This window comes from Rattus norvegicus, chromosome 19 (assembly GCF_021556685.1).
Source record: "Rattus norvegicus strain SHRSP/BbbUtx chromosome 19, alternate assembly SHRSP_T2T, whole genome shotgun sequence".
Classification (NCBI taxonomy): Eukaryota; Metazoa; Chordata; class Mammalia; order Rodentia; family Muridae; genus Rattus; species Rattus norvegicus.
Window position 1 is genome coordinate 64,244,521 of NC_141552.1, and position 6,287 is coordinate 64,250,807.

Here is a 6,287-nt window from a genome sequence, read left to right on the forward strand (position 1 = left end):
ACATCCCACCCATGGAACGACACCTTCTACCACCAAAGAGAGGCTTCCGAGAACAGCTGTACCGGCAGTAGTGGGGAGGCTGTGGATGCATTGGTGTTTTAGAATTACAGAAACCTCTGGGTAACCTCTAAGTACCAGGCTAGGGTTTTCACAGTAACAACGACAGAGCTGGAGACCTGGGAGACCCTGGCTGGGAAGAGAAGACGACCTAAAGCCTTTCCCTTGGCCAGGGCAGGGACTGGAGTGAGCTGTTAAGGGAGCATCTGATTTCATACGTTGAAATTTAGATGAAAAAGCCACAAGCCTCACCTCTGGAGAGAATGTCCTTTAAAAAGAAAAAAGCAGGGGCTGGGGATTTAGCTCAGTGGTAGAGCGCTTACCTAGGAAGCGCAAGGCCCTGGGTTCGGTCCCCAGCTCCGAAAAAAAGAACCAAAAAAAAAAAAAAAAGCAACAAAACAAAACAAAACAAAACAAAAAACAAAGACAACTTTTTATTATTAAAGTCAAAATGTTAAGAACGAAGACTAGGGCTTAGTGGGTGTAAGGTTTGCCCAGAAAACATGGCCCCCTCAGGTTCCATTCCCAGCACCATTAGAGTGGTTGCGAATGCCTATAATTCCAGCATTCGGAAGGAGGAAGTAGAAGAAGCCATTCAAGGTCATGCTCATTCTTGGCCACATAGTAATCTCATGTCCTGCCTGTGCTACAGGAGACCCTGCCTCAAAAAAAGATAAATCAAAACTGTAAAACTCCCTAACAAGTAAAATACCAAAATTTTTTTAAAGTACCAAATAGGATTCTGACTTTATAAAACCCTTCCTAGACAGCCCTGCCCTGATCCTGGCCCTTAGCCTAATAAAACTTTATTTATAAAAACAAAACAAAACAAAACAGGCTAGCCAATCACAGCAAATAATGGTTTAGCATTTTTGTTTTTGTTCCTACTCTAAAATACCATTAATCTTGATCATTCAGATTTCAGAAACACATTTGTTTTGAGTTGCTGGAGACAGAACTCAGGGACTCACCCATGCTGGGAAAGTTCTCTGCCACCAAGCTGCACCCTTGCAGGTGGCCCAGCCCTGTGCCCTACTTCCTGAATCTGCCTGGCCTATGCATGGAACACTTGAGACTCGTGAACGGCGGGGCTTGGATTTGGGGGTGCAGCTATGGTTTTCTGGGTCCTGCCCTGCTTGGTGAGCCTGCCTATTTGCAAGAGAATGTTCTGGGGTCCATTTTGCTGACGGGGCACAGTCCTTGCCAGGGGTACTGGCATCAAAGTCTTTTCAACTTTAATGGTGTATGACATTTTTTGAGACAAAATACAGTTGGGCTAATCATATTTTAATAGCCCTACCTTTCTACGTAGCCCGCCCTGCCCCGTGTACAGTGATGATTTAATTTCCCAGCGCTGATGAGCCTCATTCCAACGAGGCATTCAGTTTCCCCACTTACAAGTTTCTCTCCCAGATGTCTGGTGCCAGGGAACTCTCCTGAACAACTCCACAAATATAATATTTAATATTGGATGTCAGTTTGGGTGTTCCACTCAATTTCCTGGAAAGAGCTTGAACCAACCGCCTCTCCTTTGGGTGGGACGTCCAATCAGCTCTGCACTCCCAGGCCGGTGGAGTGCCGCGTAATACCGTGGAACCGAGCACTCTAATTTCTGAGACGAAAATTTGGAGCAGATGTAAGGAAAATGTGTCACTTATGTCTAAATGCAGCCGTTATCAGCCTAGGCAGGCAGAAGAGACGGTGAGCAAGGACCAAGCTTGTGAACCCCTTCCCTCGGCTGCACGGCAGGCTCTCCAGGTAGCCCACCAACCCCCAAAGGAAAGGCAGGCAAAGGTGGCTAGGGTAGCCTCCATTCTTGAGGAGGAAATGAGGGTAAGATGCAGAGTCTCGGAGCAGGCTTTTCATTGGAGTTGGGGTTTTATTACGAAAAGGGTCTGGTATAGCTCAGGCTAGCCCCGAGTTTGCCAGGTAGCCCAGGATTTCCTCAAATTGATGCTCCTTCTGCCTCTACCTCCCACGGGATTGCTGACATGCACCGTCATATCTGGTTTATGCCCTGGGTGGGCCCCAGGACTTGTGTGCCGAGCACTCACCCTATCAAGTGAGCCACATCCCTGGCCTCGGAGTTTCAGAGCGACGTTCTTGGGATGCAGACATGGGGAAGAAGTCAGCCCGTTTCCAGATATCCACCCTAACTGGACCTGAGGCTTGTGAATGTCCTCTGTCCAGCTGTCTCTGAATGCCTTGAGGTCACCCAGTTCTTTGAGCCTCGAAGTTTCTGTTCCTGGCAGAGGTTCCTCGGTAACTCAATGCTGAAGTAAGCTGCAGAGAGAGCCCCAGGGCACTGTCATGGGTGGAAACAGAGCCTCAGACATCCAGGGCTGGAGAGGCCCCGGACCAGAGCAGACAGTGTGCCAAGGGTGGGGACGCTGGCTCACGGGGCACCTTTTCTAAGAAGCCACAGGCACCACAGCGGCCCCATCCCGTGAGGAAATAAAGATGGGCCCCGAGTCGGGGGCCTTCTCTCTACAGATGGTGGCAGAACTACCAAAGCTGGGAACCGAAGGGCCTGGCGACAGGACAGTGAACTCCTGAGACCTGTGTGCTCGTTCTGGGCGAGCCTTCCAGGAATCCGATGTGGTGTAGTGTAGCCCCCGTTCTCCTGGGCCTCTGAGGGACTCCACCATCTGGGCCTTAATTTCTCCTATCAAACTACAAGTGGGACAGCAGAGCTTCGAAGACCTTCCTAGGGCTCAGATTTCTCCTCTCTACCTCTGCTGAGGACAGAGGGGGAAGACAGAGCCCTTTGTCACATTTTTGCCAGGATAGAAGGCGATGTGAGTCCTTTGCCCCAAGCAGGACTTAAGGAGCCGCAGCTGCAATGCCGTCTGGGGGTGCTGTGTGGGTGGTTCCTGACCCCCTCCTCAGTTCTTGGTCTGGGTGAGTGTTCAGGAATATGTCTGTCCCCCACAAGGATATGGAGGCCCCCTTTTCTTCTCACCCCCCCAAACAAGTGAATGGACTCCCATCTGCCAGTGTTTAAGGGATCCATTGCTAATCAAATTATAAAAGATGACCTTTCCTCACAGCTGTCTGCAGCCAACCAGGTCCCAGTGACTGTAGTCAATGAATGAAGACTATGGACCAGGGTTACCCAGGACGTTCTCTGCAAGGGCTAGCCTGGTGTTAGAGGGGTAGGATCATGAAATGACCCAGGCAAAAGGAGAGGGCTCCTGGCTTCTAGGGAGGGCAAGCTATCTCTGTAGATTTCACACCCTCACCCTTGCCATGGTAAAATATGGACTCCAAGTTGCCGCCCAACCAGTCCCACATCATGGGACTGGACCCAGTTAGTCCTACATTAGTCCCTCTGCTACACCGTGCACACATTTGTCCAGTGGCAGAAACCCTCCTACGGTCCTGGCTGTGCCGTGAATACTAGGGACACACAGGAACAGCCCCTGGACCCAGGTATACAGACCCAGAAATCAAGCCAAGCTTCCCAGCCTCCATTGCTGGTAGCTGAGGTCATGTGACCGCATTACAGCTAATAAGATTAAGGTAAGAATTTAGTCGTCTTATCCCCTAAACACAGCAGACAACTAACTGTAGTCCCTGCCCTTCCTTCAAGATGGTCCTCTTTCCTGCTGACTGGAAACATAGAGGCGACAGGTGGAGCTGAAGCAGCCATCTTGAACAAAGGTGTGTGAAGGCAGAGGGTATGATCGAAGTGTCACACAGGAGAGGGCCACCGCCCTGGCGTCTCGGTATGAAACAGAGAGGAGTCTTCGTTCTCAAAGCTCCTGTTTGCTCTTTTCCTGGAGACCACTGCAATCCCCCAGAAACCACAGTGTGTGCCGGAGGCTCTGGCTACATGGAGAGGGTGCTGCTGTGGGTGCTGCCCTGTGGGAAGCTCTGGGCTACTAGGGACCTGGAGGTTCCTTCTCTGCTCTATGAAACAGACCTGAGACACTTGTCCCATGTCAAAGGGAAAGAAAGGTGAGCCTCTGACAGAGTGTGTGGCATTCTACACAGGACAGAGAAGACAACTTCTGAGTGTGAAGACTGGTAAAGTCCAGATCACGGCTCCAACCTGGGGTGTACAGTGCCCTCGGTGGACTCATTCCACAGTGCTCACTGCATAGTGCTCATCACACAGTGCTCACTGCATAGTGCTCATCACACAGTACTCATGTGCGGTACTCACTGTACAGTACTTATCACAGAGTACTCAATGCACAGTGCTCAGCACACGGTGCTCACTCTACAGTACTTATCACAGTGCCAGTCCACATTGCTTATCACACAGTGCCCAGTGTGGTGCTCTTTATATAGTACTTATCACAGAGTACTCAATGCACAGTGCTCAGCACACGGTGCTCACTCTACAGTACTTATCACAGTGCCAGTCCACATTGCTTATCACACAGTGCCCAGTGTGGTGCTCTTTATATAGTACTTATCATGTAGTACTCATTGCACAGTGCTCATCATGGTGCTCACAATATGGTGCTCACTGTACAGTACTTTTTCACATAGTACTCAATGCACAGTGCTCAGCACACAGTACTCACATGTGGTGCTCATTGTACAGTACTTATCACACAGTACTCAGCACACCCCCACTCAGGTTCTCAGCCCAGCCCAGACCATGGGCTAGTCCCTGAATCCTGGACCCTGGATTCATATGTTCCTCAGCCAATGGTCCAATCTCCTCTCTCCTCAGGTCCCCACCGGTTCTCTGGATAACCCAGGGAAACTACTGAAAGTGTCTCACAATAAAAAATAGGGACAGGGCTGGGCAAGGCTAATCGGTGGCAGAAACCAATTCCCGCAAGTTGTCCTCTGACCTTGGCACGCATCATGCATACACAGTAATCAAATTTAAAGTCGTGCTTCTTTATGTGCACGGGTGTTTTGCCTGTGTGCATGCATGGACACCACGTGCCTGCCGGGTGCCTATGGAGACCACAAGAGGGCATTATTTGCCCCTTGAATTGGAGTTACAGATGGTTGTACGGGACCCTGTGGGTGTTGGGAATCCGATCCAGGCATCTACAAGAGCATCTAGTGCTCTTAACCTCTGAGCCATCTCCAACCACAACACACACATACACACACACACACACACACACACACACACACACACACACCATCCAATTCTTATAAACAAAGGCTGGAACGTACATCTCAGCAGTCTACAGAAAGCCTGGGAGCTTCCGGGTGCTCCTGGGTGTGCTAACGTGGTTTTCGGCTGGTGTGTGTGTGTGTGTGTGTGTGTGTGTGTGTGTGTGTGTGTGTCACAGTCAGGACTGAGCATCTAGTCTCTGTGTGGATGATCCCAGCAGGCACCGGGGGTTGACAAATGCCCCAGTTACTCCAACATCCACAGAGGCTGTGGTGGGGAGACCCTCAACTGTAGACTTTGCAAAAGACAGCTTTGCCTAGCATTCCTGAACTGTGCAGAACAAACTATTTTCTTATTTGGGGTGGGGGGGTGCCCTTTTATGGGAAACAGGCTCAGTCCTGTGTGTGCTCCTCACATGAAAGCTACTCTGCCCTCATTTGTGGCCGCCTGACCACAAGACAAGATCTTTAATTAAAATCGGTTTGGTTGTGTGTGTGTGTGTGTCTTTCAAAGAAAACCATGGAAATGATGTTTGTGAGTCAAGACCTAAGAGACATTACTCCAGCAGCCTCTTCCTTTAGTCTGTCCCCCATGAGACACTGCATGGTTGGGAGGCGGAGCCACTTTGGGCCTGTGGGACTGGGGCTCGAGAACCCCTCTGAGCATATTTGCCCTGGTCTTTACCAAGGGCAGGAAGACAGGCGGAGGAGGGTGCCTAAGGTATCCCATGGGCAGGCCTGGGCCAGAGCTGGGGAAGGCCTGGCCCCAGTGGCTGGAAGGCCAGGGCCAGCCCAGATGGCTTTGCTCATTATCCACACATGGCCAGGGGGGATGTGGAATCAGATGGCTTTTGGGAACTGTGTCTAGCCCAGGAATGAGCCTGCGGAGACCTGCGTGCCATCTAACATGTTAGCGAAATTAATGCTTAGCAATGTTTTTGGGAATTCTGTGGTTGGGCGTTCCATGTTTTTTCCTCTGCCAGAAACTCGCTGCTCTTCTTACCCTCCGCTTGCTGTGAAGGGAAGCCAGGGCTGCACAGGACAGAGCCCCGTGCTAGAAAGACCCAAAGCACCAGGCTCTGCTCACACAGGCTCGCCCACCCTGTGCAGTGCTTGACTCAGGCTCCCAGAGGTGTTTCCCT

The 6,287-nt window shown here is 50.8% G+C and overlaps 1 long non-coding RNA gene across 2 annotated transcripts; it reads right to left on the reverse strand.

Moving 5' to 3' along the window:
- Positions 1-476: 476 nt before the first annotated feature.
- Positions 477-4,108, reverse strand: LOC147999493 (uncharacterized). Of its 2 annotated transcripts, none has more exons than XR_015643642.1 (3): positions 2,112-4,108; positions 1,456-1,669; positions 477-715 (listed from the first exon to the last, which is right to left on the reverse strand). It is a non-coding gene; the product is annotated as an uncharacterized LOC147999493 (long non-coding RNA). The 2 variants fall into 2 exon arrangements; XR_015643643.1 differs by having other exon boundaries at positions 477-719; positions 2,112-3,823.
- Between the last annotated feature and the right edge of the window lie 2,179 nt (positions 4,109-6,287).